Raw genomic sequence first — 11,102 nt, forward strand, 5'->3', positions numbered from 1 at the left:
ATTTTTCTCTACAAAAATTTGACTTATTATTGATTATTTTACATATTATTCATATATTTTGGAATGCACTTTTTTCATTATAGCAGAAGAATAACTTGAAGGATACGCTTTAGATATTACTAAACTTAGGGAGGAAAAATGATGTGGTCCACTCTGACATCACAGAGCATCAGGGACACAAATATTGTCACATATAATTATCCGCTGTTCCAGTTGTGTTCATGCCCAAACCAGTGAGTATGAAACACAGCATCTGCCTGAGTATCTTGACATGATTTCCACACACAGTTCTGTAACCACATGATATTTTTACTCAGTTATCTGAAGCATGTCTCACCACCTCTCTATGTTGGGTCTTGTCTCTGGAAGGCTGGAGAAGCTTGTAAAAATATTCTCAACCTGCAAAAGAAAAACAACTTAGGTGAAGGGGATTGTCCTCAGTAAATGGTGAGGACAAATTATTTTTTTCTCTCTTGAGTGACAGACAACTTCATGAAGACATGGCAGCTCTATTTGCCATTGGCAAACATGTCACATTGTAAAGATACAATACAATTAATAAGACACCATGAACTTTGTATTGTCAACAGCACATATTTACATGTTATGTGTGCATGTTTGAGAACTTTTTTAGTCCAATAAACAATATTTTATCCAGTCACTAGTTTCATAAGAAACTGAATAAAACATCACATGAATCATTATTTATTAGCAGGAAAACAAGTAACATGATCCAAAACTTCCAGCAAAATTGTACGACCTTCATGATCACACCTTAATGTTTTTCAGCTTGTGGTGGAAGGGAATTCTTGTCTGGTGATGTTCAATAAAGTCTCTGACAATCTTTGTAGCAATGTGGGTAATGTGAGACAAAAGTTACTCAATGGCATAGTATCACAATACAAGAACTAGTCTATATCAAAATGCAAAGTCATGGGGATTCATGCGTAAACCCATCTTCAGAATATTATGGGAAATGTCCTCCTAATAAGCCTAGAAGATGATAATCTCCCAAATAAAATAGGTACAACGCTTGTTTATAATACTTAATATGCAGCACCAGACCAGCTGTGTCCTCATACTGAAAGACACACATTGTTCGCCTCCTGTGAACTGATGGAAAAGAACCAGCTTTGAAATGTGATTTATGTATCATCTGTGTCATCCTGATTGATAGTCATATATTCACATCATGGAGCAGCTCTGAAGCAGCTTTATGGCCAAACTGTGTTAAACACAGTTTAAACAGCACATATCATTTGATGCAATGGTACCAGTGGTTTTTGAGACCTTTTAGACTTGAATTATGACTCAGAGTGTCACAATGGACATCAAGATAAGATAAGAAGCATTAAGTGGTTGAGTGTTTTTTTAATTAAAGCTGCATAATTTTAAAAAATATATATATACATGCTGTATATAGAGCATAGTCACGATATATCGTGCACCTTCTAGAATGTTATTCTCAAAGGAAAGGAAATATGCTAATCTTGACATTTTGCAACTTGTGACCTAATCAGCTACTTTAAATAAGCATCTGACATTATAGGAATACACAGGATGTTAGCCTGAGATAGTTCACCCCGAAAATTACAATTCTGTCATAATGTAATCTCCTTCAAGAATTCTTTGTCTTCTGTGAAATATAAAAGAAGGTCTTTAAAAAAATTTCTCAGTTTTGGTCCATACGATAAAGGTCCAATGTTGCCTTCAAAATATCTTCTTTTGTGTCCCACCGAAGAAAGAGTTAGGTCTGTTAGTCTAGAAAGAATAGATGCATTGATCTAGGAATGAGTGTCTGTAAGTCTGAAAATGGCTTTGCATATGAAGCAGCCTCAACAGGTGTAGCAATTCACTTTCAAAAGCTATATGATTATGACTTTTAATTATACGATGCAGCTCTTTATGATGCATTTTAACTTTTCAACTCCTAAATATTAAGAGATTGCCTCTTAAATGAAATGGCCCTCTATGGGTTTTGAAACACTGATAGTGCATTTACAGCAAATTGCACCTTCACTTGTAAAAAAATTACAGTGCTCAGTGTGTATTTAAGTAAGACTGTGTGCCGTTTGGAAAGCAATACGAGCAGACTCCATGACCACATGAAACACAACTTAAAACTGACTTCAAAGGAGCAATGGAAGAGCAGCAAAAGCAAGCTCTGACAGTAAAAACAATAATTTAATCACATCATTATAAATATTAAGAAAAATTCGGATTTCTCTCATCATCTTTAAAGTGGCTTTTTATGATGTTTACTCCGCGTAATAAAGGGTTAGGATGATTGAGGTGTCATGTGGGTGGAACCCTCAGCTTCCCCTCGATTAACATCTAAACATGATGCGTCCGTTTATCTCTAAACTATCTGCAGACGCTGATCGCTCACACCGCCTGCAGCGGATGGATCTTACAGATTAAATCTTTAATTTAATTAACTCATCTTTGAGTTTGTGCCAATCACTTTGTATACAGATACCCAGGTGTTCAAAACATAAGGCGCATCACAAATGGCATATGTATGGAAATGTATTTGTGTCTAATATGTAACAGAGATTTTGAAAGTCACGGCAGCATAATCTGAGGTCACAATAACATACAGGTTTACCGATGAGTCATGAACAATCTCACATAGTCAAAGACGGTGTTGTTTAGCAGCATAACATTATATTGCTGCATTACGCCTGTTGAAACCATGTTCATTTGAGGTTCATGTTTTAATGTTCAGACAGTAGAGGCTGCACTTCATCCTCAAACATAATGAGAACTTGAACATATCCGACTAAGCATCCAATACCACGAACTCTGGTATTCACACCTGCGAAGCGTAGAATTACACGCACAAAACTGTTTAAGTAGAACCATAATGTGCTCTTGGGAAAGGAAAAAAAGGGATGAGCTTAATCTATCCTGTGTAAACCAGGGAAATTCCTATTGTTGGCAGACAGGCCTCAGTCCTCAGGCATTTAAAGTGCATGTCTTGGCTGCACACGACTGCCTCAAGAACACAGACAAAATACACAAGTTCAAAAAAGATAAAAAGACCAAAACAATCAGAAGGGTTGAAATGGTAAACCACGATAGTGAGGCCGAACTAAAGGATATCCCATTGAGAAGAATTTGTTATTTACAAAAAAGCAAGAGGTCTTCTGTAACATGTAAAGACATACAGAGAGAGAAAGCGACTTTCACTGCACAACAGTGTGAGCAGGAGGACTTTAACATCTCAAAGGCTAGCTCTGTTGTATGCTACAGACAGACCAGGCAAGTCCAGGCCCATGACTGTAAGCATTTAATAAATCTTCCTCTGAGGGAGGAAAGGCCTCCAGAGATTGATGAACTGCTGACAGTTTTATGGCAAAATTACTATTGTTGCACTGGGGGCACTCATCATTAGTAAAATCAATGATAAGGTATGATCTTTTCTTTTCCAACCACACTTTTCTAGCTACCAACAAACCACCCTCCTCTTTTCCTGCCTTTAATTTGTCACTAGTCTATCAGCATCTCTCTTATGACACGCTGCAAGTTGTGAGGCCTTTCAAAGTGCTGCTGTGAGTTTGTCTCAGACGTTTGTACACCACTCATGCAATATTGCTTTGATCTTCAGTGACAAATGCTATAAGAAAACAATTTGGACTAATGACTCACTATGTAGACTCTCTAATGCATGAGGACAGGCAAATTAATTTAAAACGATCTCTTCAATTTCGGTGCATGCGCTAAGCAGTTTGTCCAGAATTGAATGTGGCCTCCTCAAATGTCATGCAGCGTGGCCTGTGTTTGGCTGATAGTCAAAACAGTTGAATAGGTTAAGACAACAGCTCATACTTGCATTGACCTGTACAATCTACCTAGTGGGATCACTTCACTTAAAAAGTCAGCACTAGATTCGTTGAGCAGATATACTGGCATTAATGTAACCTTCTGCAGGTGATTTGAGAATCTATTGCAGGTTGTGCAGAAGCATTATAATATTACTAAGAGGTGTGACTATGAATATGACTAGGGAAACTTTTGAGTCAAATGTTCAACTTGTCAAGGCTGGAAAAATTATAAAGCTCCTTATGAAGCATTTATAAAGCAATAAAGCTCAAAAACTAATGAAAATAAATATGTCTTATGAATTCAAATATTTAGTCTAATTCAAGATTTATATTCAGTATAGTTTTAATTCTTTACCTTACCTTACCTTACCAGTTTATTCAATCATACACACTACGTGTTCAACTAAAATAAAATAAAGTCATAAAATAATAACATACAATAATAATATTATTCATAAAATATTTTTATGAATAACATATATATCTAATATTATTTATTAACTAATAAATAAAACTGTAAAAAATAATAATAATAATTTTAAAACTAAATAAACAGCATGTGAATTAGTCACAATTTACAAGAAATTTTAAATATTTCAACATGCCCAACATGAATGATGCCTAGTTACTTTCCATTATTTCAGTCCAGTCTGCATTTTTAACATTAAAACTTCCCTCTCTCCATAACCACTTGAGAAAACTTTCACAATGGTATATACATTGTAATTGCTATAGTGTTTGCCGAGTTTCTCTCCTCCCTGAGTAGGGCAAGACACAATAGTTCTGTTGCATTGACAGCTCCTCCGGTTCTCACTGAATATAGTGAGAGTCCTGTGGACAGCAAGCAGACATAATCTGAACAGAACATGCATCTGCAGAAATGGGCTTAGAGTGGCCACAGATGCTCTAAGCTGGAATCCTTTGCAATTACAATGATGTGCTTTATATCCTGAGCAAGAGCACAGTGGAAAAGACCTTGCCGTTTCCCTGATGCGCACACTCAAACACACACACACACACACACACACACACACACACACATAATATGCTCTATTCTCAGCTGACAACGGTCCGCCCTTAATGGGGATTCTGCTTCTGATGAGAAGCTGGTCAAAGAAAGGTCTAGACCTACCGCTAGAGAGAGACAACTAAAGAGACCATTCTGGACAGAGGAACACCACAAAGCATCCCCTCATTAGCAGTGTCCAAACACTCCAAGACAGAAACAGCTGTCTTTCAGAGAGCAGAGAAAGAGAGGGGTGTCAAGAAAGGTCAAACAGACAAAAATGTAGTGAGCTTCCTTTCACACAAGTATCAGAGCAGTAGTCTTTAATCAAACCGAGGAATGCAACATAACATGATGTAAATATTTAAACTACATGATGCATTTAAGCAAAAAGGTATAAGAGGCTGTGCTGTATTCTGAATATAGTCATGGCTAAATGGCAACAAGTGACATTACTTTTAAAAACAGTTAAATAAAAAATGGTTTTAATATGCAAGATTTTTAATACACAAAATTAATTAAAGCATTACTTCATTAAATATATTCATTTATATCCTTTTGCTACAAAATAACAGAATGTTGCTGTACAACAAAACTGTGGATGCTGTGCAGTGTAGTAGTGAACAGGTGTTTCACATAGTAGCTGCTGATATATTGAGGATTTTAGCACACCTGGAAAGCTGTATTGACTAATCCAAAGCCTAAACTGCCTATATATATAATGAGACCCCATGCATCACATATAAAACTTGTGACTGAAGCATTCATTCAGTTTCACCTTAAGGGAAAATGGTCTTTCCTTCTTCTGTCAACAAGTTATTAGTGAACTAAAACCATTTCATAGCAAGAGTAAAAGACTTCCTATGATCAATTTACAACTAGTGTGGGGTCCATAAGACCTTTTCACTTTTATATTGAGTGCAAGAGACTTAATAGAACAGTATTGTGCCAAGCGGAGAGGCATTTTGCCATTTCTTGTTGCAGGCTATAGTTTGAGATGAAACACGAAGGCTAGAGGCAGGTCAATTTCTGCAACGCGCAAGCTGATGGACAGAACCAATTTCAGCTTCCAAGACCTCCAGACTGATTATATAGCTGAAGAAGTGGTGTGAGGTTGTCTAGACAGAGGCGACCAATGAAATACCAGTGTTAGTAAGTCAGCCTATGTAGGAAGTTCTATCCAATTATTTCTCAAAGTAGTAAAAAGTAAATGAGAAAAGTTTTCTTCATCCCTCAGGGGTAAGACATTTCTATACCTTCCCAAAATAGCTATTTCACAGTTCATAGCTCTGCAGAGTAAATTGGTATTGGATGCTACAAAAACATTTTCTCATTAACACATTAAACTTACACACACACACACACAAAGTTATCTGAGCATAATTAAATACTAATAATCACAAACCCTCACAGCTAAAAATATCCAGCCCAATGCTATACTTGAATAAATCACTGTGGTTTATTCCTCTATATCCGGAGTGATAATGATGACAACAATAGTTATTTATTATGACAGCTTAAATGACAGCACACAAACACTTAAAGCTTGAAAAACTGCATTGCTATGTATGTTTACTGCAGCCACAGCATTTGTCTGTTGTTTGCCAGAAAAGCATTCACCTGCTGGAAAGATGAAGGCTTACTGGCTTGAACTGATCAATCATCCATGTGCATTTGAAAACTGAAAACATTAAACAAAGCAGTTTAAGCATTTACAGCCAAATAATGTTATTATACACTCAGAACAACTAGGAAAACTAGGAGCAGCTTCACGTTTAGTTACCGAATCTCATTTAAACTTGTATAAACTTGCTGCTTATCACAGAAGATTAGTGTGGCAGATGAGAATAGCGTTTGATCTTCGTATACAGGACGTGTATGTATATGGAAAGTCCTATTTTGGATTTCTTTGCACATGTAAGACTATCAAAAGAGGAATCTTTACATGACCTCGGCTTGAGGTCACTCTAAGTTTTTCAGCTGCCTACAACAGTTAGTAACTCCATCCTGGGCCATCTTTTTTCCCAGAGAGGTGTGTCTATTTACTAAACGGGCCAAACGCAACCCTTCCCCTTGCTGGCCTGCTACAAAGCTGAAGTGAAATGCTGAAAGATGAAAGCATGACTGAGGCTGTCACTCACCCCATCCAAGCTACAAGAGTCAACACATTCTCATTGTCTGTCACTCAAACAGGTGTGCAAAAGAGAGACAAAAGGATACAGAGTGAGAAAGGAATAAACAGGTCAGAGAGTAGACAAAGCTGGTCTGGCGTAGGCCAATTTAACGGTTTTATGAGTGAGTGAGTGAGTGAGTGTGTGTGTGTGTGTGTGTGTCTATGCGAGATGTACAGCATGGGCTTTGATATGTACCCTCTTACTCAATGTATGTGTCAAGGTGATGAGCAGGAACTTGTTGGGTCCTTGATGGCTTGTTTATTAATCACGAGGCTTGTGGGCTAAGTCTCTCATCACCCTAACAGGTATAATTAAGCATTAAAGGGCACGCAAAGCGTTGTGTCTGAGTCTAGCTTTTAGGTTTCATCCTTACCTCATCCACACCTTTTGATGTAAAACAACATGAAAGGAGTTTTGCAATGGAAGACATTTTGCGTGAAAGTGGAGTGATTAACTTACATTATTCGCTACAGAACTGCTGTGCTGAGTTATCTTTACAGACATAATATATTGCCAATATAAGAACAGATCCCTGTTTCCACCATGTTTTAAATCGACACGCTCCTTCCAACGTCAGCAACTCGTGTATCATTCGAATTACGAGTTTCCATTTGTAAAAACGACTTCGCTCGTCATTCATGTGCATAAACTCATAATTACGATATTTCCGAACTAGCTTGACGACACACATACATAATAATCTGTACACACCGCTAATGAACAGTGTAGTGAGACTCCCGAGCGAATGACTCTTGAGCCGGTTCATTTTACTGAATCAAAAACATACAGCGCAACAAGCGTAGTCCAATTCCCGAACGTATTATTTATTAAATGAGTCGGTTGATAGAGAATCAAACACATAGCCCGCAGCACAGCTCACAACTGTGCACGTTCACACCGCAGCAGAATGGTTGTCAGTCAGTATTGTAGTTGAGGCCTCAATACGGTTACATTCACACACTGTTGTTCAGTTATTGAAAACCGCGTTCTCACCGCGAAATCACACCCGTCCATCTAGACGTAAACACCTGCTGTGTGAACTGAATCATAATGTTGGTCATCATCACCGGAACGATTTCCGTCAGTTTTGTGGTCTCCATTCAGGTAGGCTAAAAGCTGCTGTTGGTTAATTGATTTAACTGATGAATAAATGAATGAAATATGTTGCCACATTTTTGTTTGTTTAGTAATGTTGATTAATAAATTGTCTAGTTAAGGCCAGTTATTCGGTTGCATTTATGCAGGTTTGACAGACTGAAAAGTCTCTGTAACTATCCATGTAAAAATGGATGGGCCTACTGATCTATTACTGAAATGGGCTTATTTTGGCAATTTAATTGCATTTGTTTTTGTTTCTCCCCCAAACATTTATTCTTTAAAAGTATTAAAAAATCATTAATTGAACCATTAACTAGATTCATAATAATTATTATTTTAAATTATTTTGTTGTGTTTCCAGTGTGTTACAGTAACTATCTATATAAATGTCTGCCTGAACTGAGGACACATGTAGGCTAATATCAAAGTATATGATATTGCACAAAATATCACACAAGCGGAAGCATCTTTAGGTCTTTGTTTCCATATTTCCAAATTGGGATGAGTGATTCATTGTAATTGCCCAACAGGAGAAAAATCCACAAGCCTGTTGACGTGATAAAGCTCACAAAGCTTGTTCACCCTACTGAAGGGTTATGTGAACTGGATCTCCTCCTCCACTTCGTCCATCCTTTACTGATTCACAGAGCTGGATGAGAGATGCGGAGAGTGGAACATCAGAGAAAAATGTAAACACGCCACTCTCATCTGCCCTTGATCTTCCATTTCCCTTCCCTGACACGTGGATGGTCCCGATGGTTCAACACTGAAACGTGAGACAAAACTGTCAGCCAATCGAAGCCGTCAAGGCCCAAGGCATTTTTCTACCCCCTGCCAATATTGTTCGTAATGCACCTTTTAACATTTGGAGAACAGAAAAGCAGGTAAAGGTATAAGCACAAGAGAATGCAGAATAGAGATTACATGAATGGAAACCATCTTATAAAAAGGCTAACAGGCCTTGGTCATGGTCTTATTAGGCTGTCAAGGCTTTTTTGGTAATATTTACTACTATTGGCCTACATAATCACTGTTGCTCTAAAACAATAAAACATCTGGAAGGATGCCAGGATTAAGAAAAAGGTGAGCAGGCCATTATAGAGTTAATGCCTTAGAGCTCTAGATGCCCAGGGGTGAGAAGAACTTGTGAGCTATGAGCTGTGATATAAGACATATGGAATATTTTTTAATTTAATTTTTTTCTTCCATATTCATGCTGTCGAAGATATACAGCTGAGGGGGTGTAAAGTGATGAGAGATGCACCTGTTTTCCTCGGCACGGATGGCAGGGTCAGGCTGGCAGCCAACGGGCTGTCACCTCTTAAAGCTATCAACCAGTCATTACAAAAAAATTGGCATTTTAACACGCCACAGACGGAATCTCATTGAGGTTCATAACCCCTTGACTGTTTTTTAACATTTGAGTGTGACTTGTAAAGTAGGCTTTTTCCAAATCAGAGATGCATGCATCATTTAAGACTACAGACAATCTTAGTGCAGCTCACAATACTTTTCATAAACATACTAATTAATACATAATGCAACGTTTTTATTAGATTTTTTTTTTTGTGAAGTTTGAAATTTGTGAAGATTTGTCAGTGCCTAAGACCAGTCCTTTTTAACTTATTATATTAATAAGATTCCCTACATGATGACATGTTAAGAGTTTCATCTTGTGCAGATTTGTTTAAACAAGAAGTCAAAACATATACATCTTTCTTTTATTCACAGTGCTGAACAAATGTCAGAGCATACAACTTTAATAATAAAATGATATACGTATCATCAGGCTGATCGTTATAGTGCAGGGCAGGTGGTCATTTTTTATATTTCCACTGACTTAATCTATATTGCAGCAGATGATGAGTATGCCATACAGATTCCAAAATTGTTACTCTTAATATGACAATGTGTTTCGGGCTGACATATTACTTTTATCTCTAGTGTAAAGCATCCCATCTCTTTAGTGTGAATGTACATCACTGCAATTCAAGGCAAGACATTTTGTTTTCTCAACATTAGCGATCTGCAACAGAGCATATCAAACTTTCAGTTTTTTTCCCCGTCACAACCTATGTCAAATAGATGCTTTAGATGTTGTGGTATGGATGAAGGATGTTTCAACACCCCATATCGAAACGCTATTATCAAGCGTCGGTCACATGTCACTAAATTTATAAGCACAGAATTTCTCAAAAAGATTGTGACTTCCACTGGAAATATTTGAAGCATCCAAAGCCTAGAAAAATCAACATTTAGACAGAACATTCAGAATCTAAATAATCCTTACAATTGTGTAGTGGAAATATGAGAAATATGATATAAAGTACATAAACAACATACTTTGGACAGCATTCTAACCATATTGACTGAGGGACTGAGGGTACAGATAAACAAACGTACAGTAGAAGTATATTTCAGTATGAGCAATAAAACGCAAAGTGGTTCTATGCACTGAATATTTGGTAGGTTGAAAAACAAGTAAATATGCACTGATAGTTTATCTGTCATCACTGTCTGAAATTACAACACAAGACTAAAGTAGTGCTCTCCTTTGGCACGACCTCAACATGCTTTGAAGTATCAAAGGTGTGCTGAATGACTTGCCTGCTGAACAGTGAGGCAACATGTGTCATTTAGGCTTTTTTCTTTTTCAAGAGCTGTGCTTATCTCTCCAATCATTTGGATATGGAGTGTGAGAGAACATTAAACAAAACAAACAAATGGAAATAACTGTCTGTGATTGAAGTCAAAAGTCACAGCAACATGTGAAATAAGCTGAAATGATGATGGTCATAATCGAAATAATACTGGCCAGAAGATTAAGATTCTTGAGGCCCTTATTAATTAGCAATGAACGAATAACAAAACATATATGTGTGTGTGTACTTTAATATATACAATATATATATATATATATATATATATATATTAGTGCTGTCAAATGATTAATCGCGATTAATCGCATCCAAAATAAAGGTTTTTGTTTACATAATA

The 11,102-nt window shown here is 37.0% G+C and overlaps 1 protein-coding gene across 1 annotated transcript in view; it reads right to left on the reverse strand.

The window, feature by feature from the left end:
- Positions 1 to 348: 348 nt before the first annotated feature.
- The window catches only part of LOC107653287 (limb region 1 protein homolog), a 62,344-nt gene continuing 51,590 nt past the window's right edge, over positions 349 to 11,102 (reverse strand). The window contains exon 18 of the mRNA XM_016439956.1: positions 349 to 399. The gene's annotated coding sequence lies outside the window, so the exon portion shown is untranslated. The remainder of the gene's footprint in view (positions 400 to 11,102) is intronic.

Source organism: Sinocyclocheilus anshuiensis, unplaced genomic scaffold (assembly GCF_001515605.1).
Source record: "Sinocyclocheilus anshuiensis isolate Anshui unplaced genomic scaffold, SAMN03320099.WGS_v1.1 scaffold219, whole genome shotgun sequence".
In the NCBI taxonomy this organism is placed as follows: domain Eukaryota; kingdom Metazoa; phylum Chordata; class Actinopteri; order Cypriniformes; family Cyprinidae; genus Sinocyclocheilus; species Sinocyclocheilus anshuiensis.